Source organism: Rutidosis leptorrhynchoides, chromosome 5 (assembly GCF_046630445.1).
Source record: "Rutidosis leptorrhynchoides isolate AG116_Rl617_1_P2 chromosome 5, CSIRO_AGI_Rlap_v1, whole genome shotgun sequence".
Taxonomy (NCBI): domain Eukaryota; kingdom Viridiplantae; phylum Streptophyta; class Magnoliopsida; order Asterales; family Asteraceae; genus Rutidosis; species Rutidosis leptorrhynchoides.
In genome coordinates this window covers 195,727,224-195,754,201 of record NC_092337.1, presented here as the reverse complement: position 1 = coordinate 195,754,201, position 26,978 = coordinate 195,727,224, and positions in this window count along the sequence as shown.

Genomic DNA, 26,978 nt, shown 5'->3' with positions numbered 1-26,978 from the left:
TGTATGTTTGGTTGCTGCAAGTAAATCACAAGTTAACTACAAGCAAAATAACAATTTAATTGGTTAAATTATACATTATTAACGACATGCAAAACGACAATTTAATTGGTTAAATTAAAAGTGGCAAAAGGACATTGATAAACGGTTATTAAGAACATGAAAAGGATCACATATATAAAATGGTTTATATCAAGTAAGTGGCTTAATTACAAGACATGAAAATAGTTTTTCATAAGTACCATACACGAAATGCATGTTGGTGTATCGCATAAGAGTTTTCTTAAACTAGAAATAATGAAAACTTAAAATCCCTTATTAGCAAGGCAAACGAGTTAAACACCATCCTTTTGTGTGACACTTAAACATATTAGGAAACTCATTATAAAGGTCACCTAACCATTATGAGCAAACTAATATGATTAAGGTGAATTTCGCACACTTGTGGGATAAAGGTCACCTAACCACTTGTATGTTAAATTTACACGTTTACACAAGTAGGACGACTTGATTTGGGAATCTTGAACTTAGGGCCACCGAAGCATGAGGAAAAAATAGGCGTTGATGGGATAAATATGCCATGCAAAAGGATTGCATGATCCCATAACTTAGAAGTTGCAAAAGGATTGCAATTGTCACATAATGACTACCTAGCTGAAATGTCCCGTTCATATTGATTATAAACGTTGCATATTAATTGATTTCGTTGCGAGGTTTTGACCTCTATATGAGACGTTTTTCAAAGACTACATTTGTTTTTTAAAACAAACCATAACCTTTATTTTATCGACAAGATTAACAAGACACCACTTAGATTATCCAGAAATGATAATCTAACAAATATCACACTTACACACTACCAATACATATTGGTTTACAAATATTAATGTGTTACAACAAAATAAATCTCAAATGCAGTATTAAACAACATTATACAAGCATGCTGACACCAAATCTTGTCCATATAATAGCATGCAACAGCGGAAGCTCTTAATAATCACCTGAGAATAAACATGCTTTAAACATCAACAAAAATGTTGGTGAGTTATAGGTTTAACTTATATTTATCAAATCGTAATAATAGACCACAAGATTTCATATTTCAATATACATCCCATACATAGAGATAAAAATCATTCATATGGTGAACACCAGGTAACCGACCATAACAAGATGCATATAGAATATCCCCTATCATTCCGGGTCTCCCTTCGGACATGATGAATTCGAAGTACTAAAGCATCCGGTACTTTGGATGGGGCTCGTTGGGCCTAATAGATCTATCTTTAGGATTCGCGTCAATTAGGGTGTCTGTTCCCTAATTCTTAGATTACCAGACTAAAAAGGGGCATATTCGATTTAATAATCCAGCCATAGAATGTAGTTTCATTTACTTGTGTCTATTTTATAAAACATTTATAAAACTGCATGTATTCTCATCCCAAAATATTAGATTTTAAAAGTGGGACTATAACTCACTTTCACAGATTTTTACTTCGTCGGGAAGTAAGACTTGGCCACTGATTGATTCACAAACCTATAACAAATATCTACATATATATCAAAGTATGTTTAAAATATATTTTCAACATTTTTAATACGTTTTGCTGTTTTAAGTTTATTAAGTCAGCTGTCCTCGTTAGTAACCTACAACTAGTTGTCCACAGTTAGATGTACAAAAAATAAAGCAATATATATTGTCTTGAATCAATCCATGACCTCGTGTATACAAGCCTCAGGCTAGATCACAACTCAAAGTATATATAATATTTTGGAATCAACCTCAACTCTGTATAGCGAACTCCAACATTACTGCATATAGAGTGTCTATGGTTGTTCCGAAACATATATATAGATGGGTCGATATGATATGTCAAAACATTGTATTCGTGTCTATGGTATCCCAAGATTACATAATATATTAGAATACATATATTATACAATATGAGTTAGCTATGATATGATTAATAAATATTTGTTACCAATTTTCACGTAGCTACAACAAGAAAAATTATCCAATCTTGTTTTACCCATAACTTCTTCGTTTTAAATCCGTTTTGAGTGTTTCAAGTTGCTATGGTTTCATATTGAACTTAAGTTTATGAATCTAAATAGAAAAGTATAAGTTTATAGTCGGAAATACAGGTTACAAGTCATTTGTGTAAAGGTAGTCATTTCAGTTGAAAGAACGACGTCTAGATGACCATTTTGGAAAACATACTTCCACTTTGAGTTTAACCATGATTTTTGGATATAGTTTCATGTTCATAAGAAAAATCATTTTCACAGAAGAACAACTTTTAAATCAAAGTTTATCATAGTTTTTAATTAACTAACCCAAAACAGCCCGCGGTGTTACTACGACGACGTATATCCGGTTTTACGGTGTTTTTTGTGTTTCCAGGTTTTAAATCATTAATTTAGCATATCATATAGATATAGAACATGTGTTCAGTTGATTTTAAAAGTCAAGTTAGAAGGATTAACTTTATTTGCGAACAAGTTTAGAATTAACTAAACTATGTTCTAGTGATTACAAGTTTAAATCTTCGAATAAGATAGTTTTATATGTATGAATTGAATGATGTTATGAACATCATTACTACTTTAATTTTATTAGGTAAACCTACTGGAAATGAGAAAAATAGATCTAGCTTCAAAGGATCCTTGGATGGCTTGAAAGTTTTTGAAGCAGAATCATGACACAAAAACAAGTTCAAGTAAGATTTCCACTCGAAATAAGATTGTTATAGTTATAGAAATTGAATCAAAGTTTGATTATGAGTATTACCTTGTGTTAGAAAGATATATTACTATAAATAAGAAAGATTTCTTGAGGTTGGATGATCATTTTACAAGATTGGAAGTAAGCTAGCAAACTTGGAAATATTCTTGATTTTATGAAACTAGAACTTATAGAATTTATGAAGAACACTTAGAACTTGAAGATAGAACTTTAGAGAGATCAATTATATGAAGAAAATTGAAGAATGAAAGTGTTTGTAGGTGTTTTTGGTCGTTGGTATATGGATTATATAAAAAGGATGTGTAATTTTGTTTACTTGTAAATAAGTCATGAATGATTACTAATATTTTTGTAATTTTATGAGATATTTCATGCTAGTTTCCAAATGATGGTTCCCACATGTGTTAGGTGAATCACAAGGGCTACTAAGAGCTGATCATTGGAGTGTATATACCAATAGTAAATACATTTAGAAGCTGGGTATTGTGCGAGTACAAATACGAGTGCATACGAGTAGAATTGTTGCTGAAAATGAATGAGGATGTAATTGTAAGCATTTTTGTTAAGTAGAAGTACTTTGATAAGTGTCTTGAAGTCTTTCAAAAGTGTATGAATACATATTAAAACACTACATGTATATACATTTTAACTGAGTCATTAAGTCATCGTTAGTCGTTAAATGTAAGTGTTGTTTTGAAACCTTTAGGTTAACGATCTTGTTAAATGTTGTTAACCCATTGTTTATTATATCTAAAGAGATGTTAAATTATTATATTATCATGATATTATGATATATTAATATATCTTAATATGATATATATACAATTAAATGTCATTACAACGATAATCGTTACATATATGCCTCGTTTCGAAATCCTTAAGTTAGTAGTCTTGTTTTTACATATGTAGTTCATTGTTAATATACTTAATGATATGTTTACTTATCATATTACCATGTTAACTATATATATATATATATATCCATATATATGACATCATATAGTTTTTACAAGTTTTAACGTTCGTGAATCACCGGTCAACTTGGGTGGTCAATTGTCTATATGAAACCTATTTCAATTAATCAAGTCTTAACAAGTTTGATTGATTAACATGTTGGAAACACTTAATCATTTAAATAACAATTTCATTTAATATATATAAACATGGAAAAGTTTGGGTCACTACAGTACCTACCCGTTAAATAAATTTCATCCTGAAATTTTAATCAGTTGGAGGTGTTGACGTATCTTCAGGAAATAAGTGCGGGTATTTATTCTTCATCTGATCTTCTCATTCCCAGGTGAACTCGGGTCCTCTACGAGCATTCCATTGAACCTTAATAATTGGTTTCTTGTTTTGCTTAAGTCTTTTAACCTCACGGTCCATTATTTCGACGGGTTCTTCGATGAATTGAAGTTTTTCGTTGATTTGGATTTCGTCTAACGTAATAGTGAGATCTTCTTTAGCAAAACATTTCTTCAAATTCGAGACGTGGAAAGTGTTATGTACAGCCGCGAGTTGTTGTGGTAACTCAAGTTGGTAAGCTACTGGTCCGACATGATCAATAATCTTGAATGGTCCAATATACCTTGGATTTAATTTCCCTCTTTTACCAAATAGAACAACGCCTTTCCAAGGTGCAACTTTAATAATGACCATCTCTCCAATTTCAAATTCTATATCTTTTCTTTTAATGTCAGCGTAGCTCTTTTATCGACTTTGGGCGGTTTTTAACCGTTGTTGAATTTGGATGATCTTCTCGGTAGTTTCTTGTATTATCTCCGGACCCGTAATCTGTCTATCCCCCACTTCACTCCAACAAATTGGAGACCTGCACTTTCTACCATAAAGTTCTTCAAACGGTGCCATCTCAATGCTTGAATGGTAGTTGTTGTTGTAGGAAAATTCTGCTAACGATAGATGTCGATCCCAACTATTTCCGAAATCAATAAAAAATGCTCGTAGCATGTCTTCAAGCGTTTTTATCGTCCTTTCGCTCTGCCCATCAGTTTGTGGATGATAGGCAGTACTCATGTCTAGACGAGTTCCTAACGCTTACTGTAATGTCTGCCACAATCTTGAAATAAATCTTCCATCCCTATCAGAGATAATAGAGATTGGTATTCCATGTCTGGAGATGACTTCCTTCAAATACAGTCGTGCTAACTTCTCCATCTTGTTATCTTCTCTTATTGGCAGGAAGTGTGCTGATTTGGTGAGACGATCAACTATTACCCAAATAGTATCAAAACCACTTACAGTCCTTGGCAATTTAGTGATGAAATCCATGACTGAAATTCACCGTCCTAATCCATCTGGACGAAGTCATCAACATTTGATCCCAGAACGATGATCGATTCCAAGTAATGTCCTTAAAATGAGCAAATGCACTGCGGAAGATTTCTTTCATACCTAAGAATAAGCATACTTTAAAGTGTCAACCAAAAGGTTGGTGAGTTCATAAGTTTATCATAAAACAGTAAAATTCATCATTTTGATAGACCACAAGATTTAAATCCTGCATGGTATAAATGGACCCGAATCCTATACCCACCTGTAATGTACATGCGATATCTTTTAAATACAGTACACATTTCTCGTGTATGAAATCATCTTTCATAAATCTTAGTAACCGTACACATATCTCGTGCACAAAAATAACATACACATAACTTGTGTATAAAATCATTCTCTCGATACATAACATTCATATCAATTGGTGGCAATTATCATGTCCACATAATTCAATGGTGGCAATTATCATGCCCACATAATTCAATGGTAGCAATTATCATGTCCACATAATTTAACGGTGGCAATTATCATGTCCACATAATTCAATAATAATCCGCAGAACTTCTGTCTGCATAATCATTCATTCGAGGAATGTTTTTCTTATGTCTATCTCGTCAAACATTTATAAAATCATTTCATGTATTCGCAGTTCAAAATATATTTCAAAAGCATTTAATAAAGCAGTTGTAAAAACAGCGCATGTATTCTCAGTCTCAAAAATGTAAAGAGTAAAAGGGAATTAAATGAACTCACGCATATAAATATTGTAAACGGTTAATAAAGCATTTGCATGTATTCTCAGCCCAAAAACGTAAAGAGTAAAAGGGAGCAAATAAAACTCACAATATTGTATTTTGTAGTAAAAAATACATATGATGACATTGAACAACTGAACAATGCAGGGTTGGCCTCGGATTCAAGAACCTATATCATTTATCTATACATTAACACATATAATTGTATTCGAATAAATTTATATATATATTTATTAGTGGTAACACTTTCACATTAATAACTTATAGGTGTCATTATTTAATTAGATATATTCATTATGGATGTTAAATATATTCTTATATAAAAATCATTTGTTAAATTAATAATTGTAATACTACTAAATTAAGGATAATAATGATAATGATAGTAATAGTAATAATAAGAATGTAAATTTTTAAAAATGAAAATCTTAATAATAACTATAATAAAAATGATAATTTTTCTAAAAATGATTCTTTTAATAATAATATCGTTGTAATAATCATAATAATGGTACTAGTAGTAAAAATGAAAATAATAATAATAATAATAATAATAATAATAATAATAATAATAATAATAATAATAATAATAATAATAATAATAATAATAATAATAATAATAGAACTACCTTAATGAAAGGAGCTTTAAAAAGAATACACACCCTTGCCCAGGCTTGAACCCACAACCTCTCGCTCATCAGCAAACACCTCAAACCATCCCTCCACCCCTTTCTTTTCTCTATTATAACCCAGAATTATATATATAACCTGATTTTGTTTTTGATTCATCTTATTGCCTCCTCATCAAACATCTCAGCCCCAGATGGAATTTCGGCCCAATGGAGAAAAAAACAAATTCGTGGCCCAACAAGGAAATGAGTCACGGCCCAATACCTAGCCCAACTACTAAATTAGTCTATCTAATAATTAAAATGCCCAAAGTAAAACCAATTACGGCCCAACTTGTTAAGTCATCTACTTAACTAAATCCTTGACCCAGTAAATAAAATCAATCATGATTGGTGGCATAATTGAATAACATCTGTAGGGTTTAACGAATATAATAAAAATCATAGTGGCAGACAACAACTAGTAGGAATTCGTTTCATTTTCATAATCAATTGCTTATTATTTATAATCACCAATATCTTATGTTTTCTGTTTTTAACCTCATCTATATTATTCCATCGTCATCCATTTTCTTCGCGAATTAAATCTAAACAGAAGCAAGCAATAGTTGCTGGAAGCAATCGAGTGAAATGGTAGAAAGGGAGATCGAATAGCACCAGAATGCAAGGATGGTTTATTGGGTTTCGGTTTGGACAGAAAAAAATATATCGTATAGCCGTTAAAAGAGGTGATTGTTGATGGTGGTTAGCAACGTTTTGAAGGAGAACAGAAGTATGCAGTAGCAGATGATAGTGGTACTCGGTTTGGTACCAAAACAAAAACAGTAATAAAAGTTAGCAGAAGCAGATACAACCGTAGCCTTGTGGTTATTTGGGTCGGGTTTCGATGGTTGGTTGTTGCAGTAAGAGCACACACAACAGTATCTTCGAAAGTGGTGTTGATAGTGGAGTTTATGGTGGTGGTTCATAATGAAACAAAGAATCGGTTATGGTGGTTCACGATGGTTTCGAGTGTTGTTGTTTAGGATGGTGGAAGGCGATGGTTTGATGAAGAGGATCATAAAGATGGTGCATCACGATGATGTGGTTTCAAATGTTGATTGATTGAAAACACAAACATACAAGTTATGGTGGTTTAATTGAGGTGGTGTTGGTGGTTGATGGCGATGGAAGTGATAGAAGAGGTAGCGGTTTTGAGGTTCACAAAGATGGAAGAGATAGAAAGGGAGAGAGATGGCGGATATGGTGACTATGGTCACGGCTTCAGTAATAGAAATGGTGGCAGTGATCGGCCAATAAGAATGATAATCAAAAGAATAAAGAGGTGGAGTTGTTGTCGGTTGTGGATCTTGACAAGGAGAGAAAGAACCAAAAAAAAACGTAGGGATGGTTCATGGGTGTCGGTTAGGGTGTCGTTTTAGTGGTTGGAAAAATAGAAGCAAATACAAAAGTGGCTTCAAAAGTTTTCATGGGTTCGATGTGGTGGCGAGGTGGCGTCTTGTTTTGGTGGTGGTTTGTGATTGTAGATGGTACAATGGTTTGCAAGGAATGAACAGTCCGATCAAGATAGTTTATAGTTTGTATATAACACAATATATCTATAATGATAATAGGTGTGAATGAAAATTAAAATAGAAACGAGATGGCGATCGTGCTTGTGGGTTTATCGTGATTGAGCATGTACCATATGTATGTTATATGCATATCTATATCTATCTGATCTATGTTTAAGTATATATATAAGAATATATAAGAGAAGGAGATGAGATATTACAGTGAATTGAATAATTCAGCTCCAAAATATCTCCATGTGTCTATGTCATGGGTACTACATATAATTTAGCATGCCCACATGGCTACATGGTGTGTTAGGTGTAGAGTAATGAAAATGAGTTATAAAATATTACTCCGTACTACAATTTGTTTATAAATGAAAACAAGATTAGTTGGTAATAAAGTCAAAAAGGAAACATGCAAATTGAAAATTCAATTACACTTCTTTGGATTTTAATACCGACGGTTTTAACTTATATTGGACTCTGTTGTAAATCAGTAGCAAATTTAATTATTCAGAAAAATCCAAAATTTTTAAATTAAATGTCTTTATTTATTTCAGTGATTATGGTATAAAATGCGGTCATTAACTTATTAAATAAAAATTACATTAATTATTCACTCTCAACCCTAAGTAAAATATAAAAACTTTTAAAATACAACAAATAGTTCCTAAATGTATTTTTTTAATAAGCCTATAATTTATAAAACGCATTTTCAGATCACCGATTATTTTAAAATCACATAAGTTCCTTTTTAACTCGTTTGCTATCATTCGAATGACAATTGGGTGTTACCGTCGTTTACTAAATAACTTCGAATCATAAAATATATATTTAATATACTTTTTATGTATACATAGATTTATTTTAATAATAGATTTTATTATTTCTTATATCATTTTACAATTTAGTTCTTACAATTAAATCATATATTATATCAAACTATATTTCAATTTATTTTATATATAGATATATATTTAAATATATATGTATCTATTTATTTATAAGTAACAGTTCGTGAATCGTTGGAATTGCTCAGGGTTAATTGAATGTATGACAATAGTTCAAACTTTTTGAGACTTAACATAACAGGCTTTGCTTATCGTGTCGGAAACATATAAAGATTAAGTTTAAATTTGGTCGGAAATTTCCGGGTCGTCACAGTACCTACCCGTTAAAGAAATTTCGTCCCGAAATTTGAGTGAGGTCCATATGGTTAACAATAAAAATGTTTTAATGACGAATATGAGTTGATAAATAGAATTTTATCATCATTGAGTAATACGAATAAAATAATTTGATTTCTCGAATAGTACGAATGAAACTATCACTAAATAGTGAAATGAAAAAGACATGTTTCATCATAACTTTTGACTAGTCATGGTTGTATTTAGAAAAATAAGGTGCGTCTTAACTTTTGACAGAGTCAGGGTTGAAATTCGGAATTCAAGGGATTCAGAGAAAATCGTCGAGATCTGAAAGATTTGATTCTTTGGTGAATAAAATCTCTTTAATTAAATGCGATTATCTTCCTCGATCTCTTTATCAGATATTTCACTATAAATTAACTTCTTCCGTTTCATTGCTTTTATCACTCCTATGCTCAATTCCCAGATTTAAAAGATTGTGAAAATGCTTAATCCAGTTCTAATCCTTGTCCTTATCCTTACTATCGCAACAATCATTCTCCTTTTCCAACTTCCACCGGAGGAATCTGTTTACTTCTACTTCGATTTTGGGGTAATTGTGTTTATCATACTCCCGTGTCTTTATGTTGCGATAAACATTGACATACCCAGTTTGTAATTTATGTGTTGTTATCGAGCTTTATATCCTCCCTTATATTTTGGAGCTCCATGGTTTTGTTTTCTCTCCCCGACTTTAAATCAAGCGAGTAATGGTTCAGAATTCGTAGATCTAGAGTTTCGAATGATTATAGTATTCTAAGCAGAAAGGAATGTATTAGCACGATTTGATTTGTCAAATTACCAGAATTCAAGGAAAGATGGGACTATCAAGAAAAATATGTTCTTGATATGTTTATAGATTAGACAGAACGTAAGAGTCGTGTAACATGGCACATGATGACGTTATGATATTTGAATCATCACATTTCATTTAGAAACTCAGCATGACTTACTGTAATATAATCACGTTGATCAAGTATCATTATATTATATTACTCATGCATCAGTTCCCAACACTACTTCAGAATTCATTCATAGTTTATACTTAGATTTTACAGAAATTTCCAATATAATGTATTACAGATAGCACAAAGAGGTATATAATTTCGGACGAGAATATTTATAAAAATATCCTCAGAAATATCGAAGATATTTATGATGATATTTTGGAATTTATAAGTTTGATGGTTGATGAAGAAAAATTTTCCGCAAGATTTTAACATGACTTCGGAGCAAGATATTCTCTAAAGATTTCAACGGGTCCAGAATTACCTGGACTCTTTGAATATAGGGTATGGTCCTTGTATTTGTCCTTGGTATCCTTTGTGTTTAACTCAATCTGTTTTCCAGTTCCAACATTTCTGAGCTTTTCAAACGTATCCTTCCCTATTATCAAACTTTTGACTGTTAAGATCGTTTACGGTTGTCTACGGTTTCTGCTACTTCATTCAACTTTTCAACATTCAGAGTATTGATTTGTAGACTGAGTGCTTTTCAGGATTTCAGAATGAAAGATCATAATCCTAAGAGATAAATGTTATATGTATACATATATCGGTTGATGTAGAAATGCTGCAAGATTCACAATACTAATTGCTGATTCCCGAGAATTGGTATGGCAGTTCTCGTTACAAGATGCGGATGAGTACATGATGAGACTTCAATAGATAAATATAGTGATTTGTCGGAGAGATTTAAACCAAGAAGCAACGAGGTTGCTGGTACGTCTGTTGGTAATATGATGGAATATAAAAAGTTCCCCGGTAACAATAAAAGAGTACACATATATATCAAGGTTATAATAAGGTTGTTTCGAACGAAAAATCGAAGTTGACTTGTTGGAGCTGTGACAAAATTAGCTAATTTGGAAAAAGATTGTAAAGTTATTTTCGGTAATAATAACGCTGAAGGAATTAGCACAGCTACGCGTTAAACGTTTACTCAGATTCCGAGTGTTTTTAGGTGCATAACTATATGCATCAATCTTTTCTTCCGTAAATGGAGTACGGTTGGTTCATCCTCTCGATTGAGGTGTTTTCAAGAATCATGAAAGGTTTGAATGCAGATTGTAATCGTCGAGATACAAATGAGGTTTAGGATGAAATCAAGTGGTAACTTGAAGAATTGTTTAGTTCATATGTTATAATCAATATTTTAATTCATTTTAATTGTCCAATGTCATTAGTCCATAGTCGATAGTCCACAGTTAACAGTCCAATAATTCATAGATAATTTAATATATAATATTCGAATTAATTAATACGTATCGTGACCCATGTACATGTCTCAGACTCGATTACAACTCAAACTATATATATTATTGTAGAATCAACCTCAACCATGTATAGCTAACTCCAGCATTACTGCATATAGAGTGTCTATGGTTATTCCAAATAATATATATAGATGCGTCGATATGATATATCAAAACCTTGTATACGTGTCCCGATATTTAAAGTGCGTAAAATAAATAACAGAAATTAAATGACGATAAATAAAATTGCGATAAATAAACTGCGATAGATAAAATGTAATCAGTTAGCTAGGAAAAGTTAGCTAGGAACAGTTAGCGTGGATTCTTAACAAAAAAAAAAAATTTCTCATAGTTAATTTGTTTGTTTCTAACAAATTTTATTTTGTCCAATGTTTTCTTCGGTAACAACCCAAACCAAACCACGTTCGAACCCGCTTAAAATATCATAAAAAAAAATTGTTGCACAGCTATTGGCGCGACGTGCCAAGACCCCGCGCGGCGCGCAGAAGGGCCTGGACAGACTGCTGTCCCAAAAAGTTAAAAACATGAAAATGTTTGACCACTTCCCGACGTATTTAGGCAAAACGCTTTTAACAACACATTCATATATGTAAAACTAACACGTTCCATTAATAAAAAGGGTTTTACGAAGCGGGGCCCACATCGACCCAAATTACCCTTTAAGTACAAAATACAAGTTTTCGACCACGAGACTTTTAATACAAAATAAAGCCGAGCATGGCGACTGGGGATACGCTACCTAATCCTAATCAATCCAAAAGCAAGCCTTCTAAAGCAACTACGCAAGTCCACTAGTCACACGCTTACCTGAGCCACCGCATCCATGCAAATCTATAAAAAGTAAACAACGAGAGGGTAAGCTAACGCTTAGTGAGTGATAACATACTACATACATATATATGTATAAAATAGACACACAAATATCAAATACCGCATACCGAAGCATCCATGTATAAGGCAACTACACTAAGCATACCGTACGATCTCTAAGCAACAAGCTAAAGATATCAACAAAGTATAAGTTCACCAACAACAATGTGAACAACGCCAAATAAGCTACACTCGGAGGGTTAGCTACAACACAACGATACATTAATATACATAGAACAATATATAAACGAATAAGGTTAACCCCTTAACCCATTACCGAATACCAAAACTCCACCATGAAGATTGGCCAAACTACACGAGCCTTAGTAATCCGAAACCACACGAGATTACTATCTTCAAAGACAACATCGAGGTTGGCCAAACTACACGAGCCTTAGTAATCCGAAACCACACGAGATTACCATCTTCAAAGACAACATCGAGGTTGGTCGAACTACACGAGCCTTAGTAATCCGAAACCACACGAGATTACTACCTCAATAAGATGACCGAACTACACGCGTCATCATGAATCCGAACTACACGCGATTCACTTCTCCAATACCAAAACCCATAGTCACGGGATTATAAAATCCACCACATCGGGGTTATCCAAAACCACATCACAATACATGTGATAATGTACACACAAGTGTACACCTCGCCAAGAGGAGGTCAACCAAAATGCACAACCGTGCCAATTGGACCTATACACAAGTCCATCAAAACCACCTATATGTGAAGTGAGCTCTATAATCGAGAACCACTTCACCCGACCCGCACCCATCCTACACATACATATGCACATAGGATATTAACACTCACCTTGTTGCCTTGATGAACGCTTCCGAATAATCCGCAACTCGCCGAAGGAATGTACCTATTCCATTATCATAAATACCACAACACAATTAGGATGGATTTACAAACCAACCCAATTCGACACTTAGTGCAATTTCGACCCAATTACACTTCCAAGCACAAACCGTGCCCAAACTAACCAATAATCACTAACACAAGTGATAATGGTCCTAATATGCCAATTAAACCCGAACACAAGTGTTAAACACTTATCGTTCTCAAAATCGTCCATAAACCCTAATTTTGACCCATAAAGTCAAAATCTCACCAACTACAAGTTTTGACACCAAAACATAGTTAACTCGGTTTTATACTTCAACTTAATCCATTTTAAGTTTATAAACCTCATCGAATCGACATTCGGGTCATAATCATCAACAAACCCTAATTTTGACTATAGTCAAAATTAGTCAACCACAAGAACCCTAAAGGTCTCCAAATCATCAATAATCACTAATACTAGTGATTATACACCATTCTCAAGTCTTAAACATGGTTAAATTATTAACCAACCCAAAACCCGCCTTTAACACTTATAAACCCGAATCTTGGTGTTAATCTTCAATTAACAACTAAATGGGTTCCATCTATGAATCATACAATCAAAAGCCCCAAATTTGAATGATGAACACAAAAACGAAATTCGGAGTTAGAGCTTACCACTAGTATCACCGTGTAGCTAAGAACGAGGAGAACAAACTTGTCTACTATGCCAAAGATCAATACCCGCTTCTTCCTTTCCAAAAATCCCTTTGAATCAAATGGGTGTTTGAGTTCTTGAGAGAAATATGAAAAGAAAAGGAAAAAGAAATGAATAAATGAAATGGGTGGATGAGGTTAAGTCCACAAATCTGGCTCAAACGCAAAAAAACCAAAATGCCCTTTTAAAAACTCTAAAATAACAAAAGGGGTCTGCCAGCGACATATGGCGCGGCACGCCATGACCCCGCGTGGCGCGCGACTGGGCAGAATCAGAATCCAGGGTCTTAGAACTCTCCCCACTTAAAATCGATCACGTCCTCGTGATCTTCACCATTTAACCAATCCGGACCCACTTAACGGTCCTCAAACATAAGTCCCAACTGACTTTCCTAAGCAATTCTTCCCAATGAATCGCCTTTAGCAACTAAATCGTCACTCGCGAATTATCAAATCCACCAATCTGAGCACTAAAACCATGCTCAATCCCTCACATAGAGAAAAGCTCAACCAATCTCGAACCGAGATATCAACCCCTAGCATACCATACCAAGTACATCGCTAGTAACAACCGCACATCAGAATAAAGTCAACCATCTAAACCGACGAAGACCGAATATAAGCGAATCCTTACGGATAACACCAATCACTAAACATCCTTTGTAGTGCGCAATACAACCAATACGCCACTATCCTAACATCATAAGCAACGGCTAAAACTAAAAGCGCCCAAAACGACTATGGCAACGCTAATCCTAAGGTGTACAAAATCGACTATTGTCACACCCGTAACAACATGTGAGCGAAACACGGCTATCACATCACTAATCACACAACACGGTCCTCACGACCTCACCATCGGTATATAAATAACTGATAGTTCCCGCAACATGGTCCTTGCGACCCCACCATTGGTGCATCAAACAACCAATAGATCAAACATCATGGTCCTTACGACCCCACTATCGGTGTATAAAACAACCGATAGATCACGCCACACGGTCCTTACGACCCCACCATCGGTGTATAAAACAAACGATAGATCACACAACACGAAGGCTGGCCGAAAACACACGCGCCTTAGTGAATTCGAACTACACGCGACTCACTACCTTCACCGCAACAACAATCGGGATTGGCCGAACTACACGCGCCTTAGTGAATCCGAACTACACGAGAGTCACTATCCCAAAAGAATGACCAAACTACAAGAGTCATTTGTGAATCCGAACTACACATAACTCACTCCTCAATACAATGACCGAAACCACACGAGTCATTGGTGAATCCGAACTACACGCGATTCACTTCCACAATAAGATGACTGAAACTACACGCGTCATCGTGAATCCGCAAACACACGCGATCCACAATCTCAACACAGGAATGGTACTCGCATTTCCCACCGGTACTCGCATTTCCCGATAATGTTATACCATGCGATATAACACTACTCCCAATCTCAACACCGGATGAAGTCAGCGGAACCCGTCAACGGTTATGCTTCACCGATATAACACCACGCACATGATGAAGTCAGCGGACCCTGAAGGTCATGCTTCACCAATCAACGCCCTTTTGGCCTCGAACAACGAGTAGCATAACATCGCACCCTGCTACGCCATAGTGAATCCTAACGGATACCACTAACCATTCACACAATCGAGCAATAACCACCTACATCAAACATAGGTACAAAATAATAATTCTTTAGAAGAGAATCCGATACGCACATCCCTTAACCAAGGGATTTCACCTTGCTCTCCAAACACGTCCATTATCTCTCAACGAGATTTACCACATTACCACCTCGGTGATAATCTACGAATCCAAAAATCATAAGTACAATTTTAACCAAAGTTGTAATCCACTACAAATCGACCAAAACTAGGTCTCAACACAAGTTTCGTATCTACCATAAGCATTATCCGAAATCTCACCCTAAGGCCTCCTCGTGCGGGAGTGTAACTCCCCCACTTGGAACTACGTTCCATATCCACAACTCGTACAACCGTACAATGCTACCAAATGTAGACTTTACAAACATTCAGGTTCACACGACCCATCTCCACATCTTGCTCCAACCTTGAGCACACGAAGGATTTCAATCAATCCTTAAACACTTCGAACGAAAAGTGTACCACGATTACACAAACCATACCCTCGCAATCATCCAATTGCTTTAGTTTGTCAAATTCCATCTAGTCACTCATGTACTTAAGGGATTCACTTCGGTACCCTAAGTACAATGTAACCACAACATAACCGGAGTCGAACACCATGCTAGTAGGTATAAAAGAGGCACCTAATGTTGCTTCACGTAGACTCCTTTACCAACATACATCGAGATCCAAAACAGTTGATTTCAAGGGTTTCATCCCACCCGCCGAACCTCATGGTTCATCAACTTCAACACACAAGCGAACACGCACTTAACAACCGAACACCAAAACTGTAACATCCCGCCTTTTTCCATTTACTTTTCCATTATACTAATATAAAGTCCGTTATATGTTTATAACATCTCCCGTTGATACGCGTTTTAAATTATCTCGTTTAGGTAATTCCCGCACCCGAACGAAAGTTGAGGGACTAAACTTGACAAGGGATCAAACCCTTGACTAGGTCAAAGGGTCAAACCCCTTTCACCCATTCATCTTCACCTCCACCTCTCTCTCTTTCTCTCTAGCAAGAACACACACCCAAAACCAAATTCATTCAATCATCATCTAAATTCGATCTAGGAGGCTTACAACAAAATAAACTACATATTTGTGATCCTCTCTTCATCCTCTTCATTTTGGTACCAACTTCATCTCATTTGGGTAACTTTCTAAAATCACTAGATTTTGTGTTCTTGATGTTTTTAACTTATAAAAGTGTTAATTAGTGTCTATGGCTCAAGTCTAACACGAATATATGATTTATATGCTCGATCTCGTTGTTTTAGTGTAACTAGCATGAACTTGAATTTTGGTGTGTTGTTCTTGAATTTTGGATGATCATATGTTGTTAGATGTTAAAAGTTGATGTTTTAATTGTGTTACTAGCATCACTAGCTTCAATTTGATGTGTAGGTTGCCTTAGAAAACTTCATGGACTTGATTAGTGATTTTGGTGAATTTGGGTTAGGGTTTGATGAACTTGAAATGGACTTTTGATGCATTGAATGCCATGGATTATTATTGGTAAGTGTTTAGTTGGATTGTATGCTTGATTACCTTCGAAGCGGCATATCATTCATGTAAATTGGTTGCTCGAATCATTGAATTGCATTTATGAACTTGTATGCGGTTAATGTTAAGCATTAGATGCGGTTTTGGTTGTTGTAATAGGTAGATTGATTGATGAAATGTGTTTAGTTGTTTTCCTCGTCAAATTACCTTCCCAACGGTATAAGGTACTTGTCTTGATTGTTTGCGGATCATAAATGGTGATTGTTTGAAGTTAGGTTCGTGCACAAAACTTAAAAACTGCCAGAATTCTCTGCACAGGTATTGGCGCGGCGCGCCATATACCCGCGCGGCGCGCCGTTTGGGTCTGTCCAACTTGGTCAATTTTCGAATAATGTTTGCTATGCTACGCACCTCCGATTCACATGTAACTTGTCCTAGCATGCTCATACATGATTAAAAACCTCAGAAAAATAGTTCGGAACACGACCCGAACGTGTTGACTTTTCGTTGACTTTGACCGACCAAAGTTTGACTTTTTGTCAAACTTAACCAAATGATTTTGCAACCTTCCTAACTTGTTTATATACTTGTATCTTGCATGAAACTTGACAATTTGATTTCACATGCTAAATAATCGAGTCGTAACGAGCCATAGGACTAATTGAACATCTTTGACCGTTTGTGTTTACCGTTATTGATACAACCTATATGATTAGGTCAAGACTAGCTTTGTCTTTGCACGCGTCTACTTGTTGAAGTACTTTATTAACTCTTGCACTCAAGGTGAGATCATAGTCCCACTTTTACTCTTTTTGAACTTACATTTGGGATGAGAAAACATAAACATTTCTTTACTAAGTGAACACAAGTACAGGAAAAACAAACATTCTACATACGAGTTTAGAACAAAATCCTCAATTCGATTATCATTAGTTACACTTGCCGGGTGTAAGCGAGAACTTATGTTGTATGGATCCATATGGGTTTGACAAACCCTCATTCAAACGGTTCGCTACCGTTTACGAATGAAATATATTTTCGAGAAACAGTGTATGTTCTAGCACTAAGTGATGGGGTTCAATGGAAGGAAATGTTAAGCATTGATAATTGGGTGCTCGTGAAACAAACTTTTGGAATGTATTACTATTATTTCATTGATGCAAATCTTGTGGTTCACTTGTACTTACTTACTTAAACCTATGATTTCACCAACGTTTTCGTTGACAGATTTCTATGTTTTTCTCAGGTCCTTGAACGATACATGATACATGCTTCCGCTCATTATTTGATACTTGCATTGGATGTCGAGTATATGTGCATTTCATGGAGCGTCTTTTGACTTTACTTTAAACCGTGTCGCCTAGATTTCATTCGTATTATAACGTTGTAACTTAACTATTGGTTGAACAATTCTTGTAAACTTTGGGAACAATCTTTATTTTGAAATGAAGGCGACATATTTTGGTCAAACTTTGTCTTAAAGACTTATGACCACGTAACGGGACCTAAGTAGACGGCGCCGTCAAACATGATTTGGTCGGGTCGCTACAGATGGTATCAGAGCTGGTTTAACCTTAGCCGTAAAGGTAGTCACGCGCGCCGGCTGTTAGGCCGGGCACTCATACGGACTATGCTTTTTGGCGGGTTAATCGTAGAGGGGGTTCTCACAGTGTTACCTGTGACAAGGCATTGGCTCTTACCCCTTGCGATCCCTTGGAATTTGAGGGTTGGCAGTTTGGCAGAAATGCGGGCCGTAAAATCAGTGTCTGAGGTACACTCAGTGGTCACCAAGCGGTTAGCTGGAAAGGCACTGGGTGGGTTTCTACCCCATCTGTCGCTACAGATGGTATCAGAGCGTTGGTTGTAGGGATTTAGAGTTCATTAGTGTCAACCCCGAGTCATAGGGTACATTGGTGAGTCTAGACTACAACCGGCATATAGACTTGAAGTAGGAATTACTTGACTACTTGTGCATTTATACTCGAACGCTTCTACTCATATCTACTCTTAGTTCATCTTAATCTCACGTTGTTTAATTTGATTGACGCGCCACCTTGACTATATGAAATGATGTCGAATGCACATATGAATCAGGGTAATATAATTTCCGGGATTATATTACGGTGACTCATATGAACGTTCCGACATTATGGCATAAAGAATTTAAGGCGAGTCGAGGAAAAACTTCTCTTTATCTTTATTCTATATCACGGTTAGTATTATTGAGAATACTAATCAATGATATTCTTGTGTCTTGAAGGAACAATGGCTCCTCGTCGTGTACGCCGCAATGAAACTCCCGAACAAGCTCTCGAACGGATGATAGCTACCGCCGTAGATGCGGCCATGGCCGGTCACTCATCTAACAACAATAATAATAACAACCACAACAACAACAACAACAACAACAACAACAATGGAGCCGGAAACTCAAACGAGGGATGCTCCTATAAAGCTTTCATGGGGTGCAAACCTCACACTTTTGATGGAACCGGGGGACCGGTCGTGCTCACCCGATGGTTTGAGCAAACGGAAGCCGTCTTTAGCATAAGCGGTTGTCGGGATCAAGACAAGGTCAAATACTCCACTCACACTTTCTCCGGAATTGCTCTAACATGGTGGAACACCTATGTTCAATCGGTGGGTACCGATGAAGCTCATGCCCTCTCTTGGGCCGATCTAAAGGAAAAGATGATTGTTGAATATTTTCCGCGCGAAGAAACCCGAAAGCTTGAGGAAGAACTAAGAGCTTTGAAAGCGGTCGGAAACGATCTTAAAGCTTATAATCAACGATTCGCCGAACTATCCTTGATGTGTCCTAATCTTGTTAACCCCGAATCTCAAAAGATTGAGCTCTACATGCTCGGTCTTCCAAAAAGCATCAAACAAGGGGTGATGTCATCCAAACCCACTACTCATCAAGCCGCTATGAACATGGCTCGCCAACTAATTGAAACGGTTGACGAAATCGTAGTGCCGGCTCCTAAGGCCGAGGACAAGTCGGGTGGCAACAAAAGGAAATGGGAAGCCACTCCATCAACCAACTACAACAACAACACCTTCACCAAAAAGCCCTTCAACAACGACGGCAAGAGGGGTTATGCCGGGAACCTACCTCTTTGCAACAAATGCAACAAACATCACTTTGGTGAATGTGGCAAGTTAATTTGCCACCGGTGCCAAGGAGTTGGTCATAAGGCCAACGATTGTAAAAGTGCCACTCCCGTTGCTCGAAAGTGGCCCAATGCACCAAAGACGGGCACTTGTTACGAATGTGGTCAAACGGGTCATTATAGAAATGCATGCCCAAAGAAGAAAGCCAACCCCAACAACCGAGGCCGAGCCTTTAACATCAACACCGAGGAAGCCCGAGATGACAATGAACTAGTCACGGGTACGTTTCTTCTCAACAATTCTTATGTCTCTTGCTTATTCGATTCGGGTGCCGATAAATGCTTTGTATCCAAGACCTTGACTCATTCTTTTAGCACTCCACCTCTTCCATTAGATACCACTTATACCATTGAAGTGGCTAACGGGAAACTATTAAGTGCCAACACATATTACCGGGGGTGTACGTTAAACATTTTGGGTAAGGAATTTGAAATTGACTTGATACCCATGGAACTAGGAAGCTTTGATGTAATAATCGGTATGAATTGGTTAGTCAAAACGAAATCTCACATTCTTTGCGATCTTAACGCAATCCGAATTCCTATCGAGAATGGTGAACCTTTGATTTTCTATGGCGATAAGAGTTGCACCAGACTCAACCTCGTTTCGTGCCTTAAAGTTAGAAAACTGCTCCGTAAGGGTTGTTTTGCGATCCTTGCCCACGTTAAGAAAGTCGAGTCCGATGATAAGCATATCGATGATGTGCCAATTGTTAGTGACTATTCCGATGTATTTCCCGATGAATTGCCGGGTCTTCCGCCTCATCGACCGGTTGAATTCCAAATCGATCTTATTCCGGGAGCCGCACCCGTAGCACGTACACCATATAGACTCGCTCAATCTGAAATGCAAGAATTGCAAAGTCAAATCCAAGAACTACTTGATCGTGGTTTTATCCAACCTAGCCATTCACCTTGGGGCGCTCCGATTTTGTTTGTTAAAAAGAAAGACGGATCCCTACGAATGTGCATTGATTATCGTGAACTAAATAAATTGACGGTTAAGAACCGATATCCTCTTCCTCGCATCGATGACCTCTTTGATCAACTACAAGGGTCTTGTGTATATTCGAAAATCTATCTCCGCTCGGGTTATCATCAATTAAGGGTTAAGGGGGAAGATGTCTCCAAAACCGCTTTCCGAACTCGTTAAGGTAGTTATGAATTCCTTGTCATGCCATTTGGTCTCACTAACGCACCGGCGGTGTTCATGGATCTTATGAACCGCGTGTGCAAACCCTATCTCGATAAATTCGTTATTGTGTTCATCGATGACATATTGATCTATTCTAAAAATGAAGAAGAGCACGAACAACATCTCCGACTTGTGCTTGAACTTTTAAGACAAGAACAACTCTATGCCAAATTCTCCAAGTGTGAATTTTGGTTAAAGGAAGTTCAATTTCTTGGTCATGTTGTAAGTGACCAAGGTATTAAAGTCGATCCAACGAAAATCGAAGCCATTAGCAAATGGGAGACTCCTACTACTCCTACTCACATTCGTCAATTTTTGGGTCTCGCCGGGTACTATCGTAGATTCATCGAAAACTTCTCTTTGGTTGCACGTCCTCTAACCGCATTGACTCACAAGGGAAAGAAATTCATTTGGGCGACCGAACATGAATCCGCGTTTCAATTCTTGAAAACGAAGCTAACCACCGCTCCTATCTTGTCACTTCCCGAAGGCAATGATGACTTTGTTGTATATTGCGATGCCTCAAAACATGTTTTTGGGTGTGTATTGATGCAACGAACGAAAGTCATTGCTTATGCTTCTCGACAACTCAAAATTCATGAACGAAACTATACGACACATGATCTCGAACTCGGAGCCGTTGTCTTTGCACTTAAAATGTGGAGACACTATCTTTATGGAACCAAGAGTACTATCTTCACCGATCACAAAAGCCTTCAGCACATTTTCGATCAAAAGCAACTAAACATGAGACAACGAAGGTGGATTGAAACCTTAAACGATTACGATTGCGAGCTTCGTTACCATCCCGGGAAGGCAAATGTAGTAGCCGATGCCTTAAGTCGAAAAGAAAGAGCGGTGCCTCTCCGTGTCCGAGCTTTAAACATCACCATTCACACAAACCTTAATAGCCAAATTCGGGTAGCCCAAGATGAGGCTCTCAAGGATGAAAACCTTTCGCATGAGCTCTTGAACATTCTCGTCTCTCGATTCGAAATTAGGGAGACCGGACTCCGATATTACGCCGGAAGGATTTGGGTGCCTAGTTATGGGGACCTACGAAGCCTTATTTTAGATGAAGCCCATAAGTCACGATACTCGATTCACCCCGGTACCAATAAGATGTACCACGACCTTAAACAACTATATTGGTGGCCGAACATCAAAAGGGACGTAGCTACTTATGTTTCCAAGTGTTTGACATGTTCCAAAGTCAAAGCCGAACACCAAAGACCGTCCGGACTACTTCAACAACCCGAGATCCCGCAATGGAAGTGGGAAAGGATAACGATGGATTTTATCACCAAGCTACCAAAAACGACGGGCGGTTATGATACCATTTGGGTTATTGTTGACCGTCTCACCAAATCCGCACACTTCCTTGCCATGAAAGAAACGGACAAAATGGAGAAACTTGCACAACTTTACATTAAGGAGATCGTAGCCCGACACGGTGTACCTTTATCGATTATCTCCGACCGAGATGGCCGTTTCGTTTCTAGATTTTGGCGTACATTGCAAGAAGCGTTGGGAACGCGTTTAGACATGAGCACCGCATATCATCCTCAAACCGATGGACAAAGCGAACGTACAATTCAAACCTTAGAGGACATGTTACGAGCTTGCGTGGTTGATTTCGGAAAAGCTTGGGACAAGCACTTACCTCTCGCCGAGTTCTCTTACAACAATAGTTATCACGCGAGTATTAAAGCCGCACCTTTTGAAGCGCTATATGGCCGCAAATGTCGTTCACCTCTTTGTTGGGCCGAGGTAGGCGACGTGCAAATCACCGGACCCGAACTCATTCACGAAACCACCGAGAAAATCGTTCAAATCCGAGATAGGCTTAGGACGGCCCGAAGTCGTCAAAAGAGCTATACCGACAAACGACGCAACGATCTTGAATTTCAAGTCGGTGACCGAGTAATGTTAAAAGTCGCACCTTGGAAGGGTGTAATCCGTTTTGGGAAACGCGGGAAGCTAAATCCGCGGTATATTGGTCCTTTCGAAATCTTGGAGCGTATTGGAACCGTTGTTTATCGTCTAGATCTTCCCCCTCAATTGAACTCCGTTCATCCTACCTTCCATGTATCTAACTTGAAAAAGTGTCTTGCCGAACCCGATATCGTCATCCCTCTCGAAGAACTTACTATTGATGACAAACTTCATTTTGTGGAGGAACCGGTTGAAATTGTGGACACCTCCGTCAAGACATTGAAACAAAGCCGAATCCCGATTGTCAAGGTTCGTTGGAATGCCAAAAGAGGACCCGAGTTTACTTGGGAAAGACAAGATCAAATGCAAAGGAAGTATCCTCATCTATTCGTGAATTCGGAAACGCAAGATCTCGAGGAAGAAACAACGACTACTACGCCTACTTAAATTTCGGGACGAAATTTCTTTTAAGGAGTAGGTAATGTAACATCCCGCCTTTTTCCATTTACTTTTCCATTATACTAATATAAAGTCCGTTATATGTTTATAACATCTCCCGTTGATACGCGTTTTAAATTATCTCGTTTAGGTAATTCCCGCACCCGAACGAAAGTTGAGGGACTAAACTTGACAAGGGATCAAACCCTTGACTAGGTCAAAGGGTCAAACCCCTTTCACCCATTCATCTTCACCTCCACCTCTCTCTCTTTCTCTCTAGCAAGAACACACACCCAAAACCAAATTCATTCAATCATCATCTAAATTCGATCTAGGAGGCTTACAACAAAATAAACTACATATTTGTGATCCTCTCTTCATCCTCTTCATTTTGGTACCAACTTCATCTCATTTGGGTAACTTTCTAAAATCACTAGATTTTGTGTTCTTGATGTTTTTAACTTATAAAAGTGTTAATTAGTGTCTATGGCTCAAGTCTAACACGAATATATGATTTATATGCTCGATCTCGTTGTTTTAGTGTAACTAGCATGAACTTGAATTTTGGTGTGTTGTTCTTGAATTTTGGATGATCATATGTTGTTAGATGTTAAAAGTTGATGTTTTAATTGTGTTACTAGCATCACTAGCTTCAATTTGATGTGTAGGTTTCCTTAGAAAACTTCATGGACTTGATTAGTGATTTTGGTGAATTTGGGTTAGGGTTTGATGAACTTGAAATGGACTTTTGATGCATTGAATGCCATGGATTATTATTGGTAAGTGTTTAGTTGGATTGTATGCTTGATTACCTTCGAAGCGGCATATCATTCATGTAAATTGGTTGCTCGAATCATTGAATTGCATTTATGAACTTGTATGCGGTTAATGTTAAGCATTAGATGCGGTTTTGGTTGTTGTAATAGGTAGATTGATTGATGAAATGTGTTTAGTTGTTTTCCTCGTCAAATTACCTTCCCAACGGTATAAGGTACTTGTCTTGATTGTTTGCGGATCATAAATGGTGATTGTTTGAAGTTAGGTTCGTGCACAAAACTTAAAAACTGCCAGAATTCTCTGCACAGGTATTGGCGCGGCGCGCCATATACCCGCGCGGCGCGCCGTTTGGGTCTGTCCAACTTGGTCAATTTTCGAATAATGTTTGCTATGCTACGCACCTCTGATTCACATGTAACTTGTCCTAGCATGCTCATACATGATTAAAAACCTCAGAAAAATAGTTCGGAACACGACCCGAACGTGTTGACTTTTCGTTGACTTTGACCGACCAAAGTTTGACTTTTTGTCAAACTTAACCAAATGATTTTGCAACCTTCCTAACTTGTTTATATACTTGTATCTTGCATGAAACTTGACAATTTGATTTCACATGCTAAATAATCGAGTCGTAACGAGCCATAGGACTAATTGAACATCTTTGACCGTTTGTGTTTACCGTTATTGATACAACCTATATGATTAGGTCAAGACTAGCTTTGTCTTTGCACGCGTCTACTTGTTGAAGTACTTTATTAACTCTTGCACTCAAGGTGAGATCATAGTCCCACTTTTACTCTTTTTGAACTTACATTTGGGATGAGAAAACATAAACATTTCTTTACTAAGTGAACACAAGTACAGGAAAAACAAACATTCTACATACGAGTTTAGAACAAAATCCTCAATTCGATTATCATTAGTTACACTTGCCGGGTGTAAGCGAGAACTTATGTTGTATGGATCCATATGGGTTTGACAAACCCTCATTCAAACGGTTCGCTACCGTTTACGAATGAAATATATTTTCGAGAAACAGTGTATGTTCTAGCACTAAGTGATGGGGTTCAATGGAAGGAAATGTTAAGCATTGATAATTGGGTGCTCGTGAAACAAACTTTTGGAATGTATTACTATTATTTCATTGATGCAAATCTTGTGGTTCACTTGTACTTACTTACTTAAACCTATGATTTCACCAACGTTTTCGTTGACAGATTTCTATGTTTTTCTCAGGTCCTTGAATGATACATGATACATGCTTCCGCTCATTATTTGATACTTGCATTGGATGTCGAGTATATGTGCATTTCATGGAGCGTCTTTTGACTTTACTTTAAACCGTGTCGCCTAGATTTCATTCGTATTATAACGTTGTAACTTAACTATTGGTTGAACAATTCTTGTAAACTTTGGGAACAATCTTTATTTTGAAATGAAGGCGACATATTTTGGTCAAACTTTGTCTTAAAGACTTATGACCACGTAACGGGACCTAAGTAGACGGCGCCGTCAAACATGATTTGGTCGGGTCGCTACAAAAACCCATTTCCATGGCTTGGTAGAAACATTTCCCAAATACTAAGGAATGCTTGGTTGCACCAAGTCTTACGCCCTTTGCCCGACAATCATACGTCACCATAGGGTACTTCCATTAGGAACGTCACCCATAACAACATGCACAACACAATGCATTTAATAAACTCAAACTCAATGGCGCATAATAAATAATCAAAGGACATATTTATTAAAATGAAACGTACCTTAACGTCTCCTTGTCGCACCCGTCAACGCTAACTTGGGACATTCCGACTTACGATGTCCTTCCTCTTGACAATTGAAACACACCATGCCATCACCCTTTGGTACCGCACATTCCCAAGACTTGTGACCCCTCATGCCACAATTGTAATATCTAGACGCAATAGAATTCGATATACCCGTCCGTGTACCACCTGTGCTCACACTCGGACCCTTAGTTCTCTTACTCGGATCACCATACGAAACAACCCTTCTCTCACTTACAGGTTCACTCTTCTTAGATCGTGAATACGACTCGAAACCTCTAGCCAAGGCGAATAACTCCGCAAACGATTTCGCTTGACCCCGGCTAATTTTATTCTTCAAGTCATCATTCAAGGTCTGATAGAAATCTTGCATCAACAAATGATCATTCCCCAAATACTCTGGGCAAAAACGAGCCTTCGCCATAAAGGTCGTCTTGAGAGTATTCAAATCCATAGAACCCTGTTGCAAATTTCGTAACTCATTACGCATTTCCGACAAGTCGGCTGAAGTCCGGAACTCCTCGAAGAATTCCTTCTTAAACTCATCCCATGATAACTCCATAAACGTTTCACCACCGGCAAGATCAATCTTACCATCCAACCAATCCCTCGCCCTACCCCGCAACA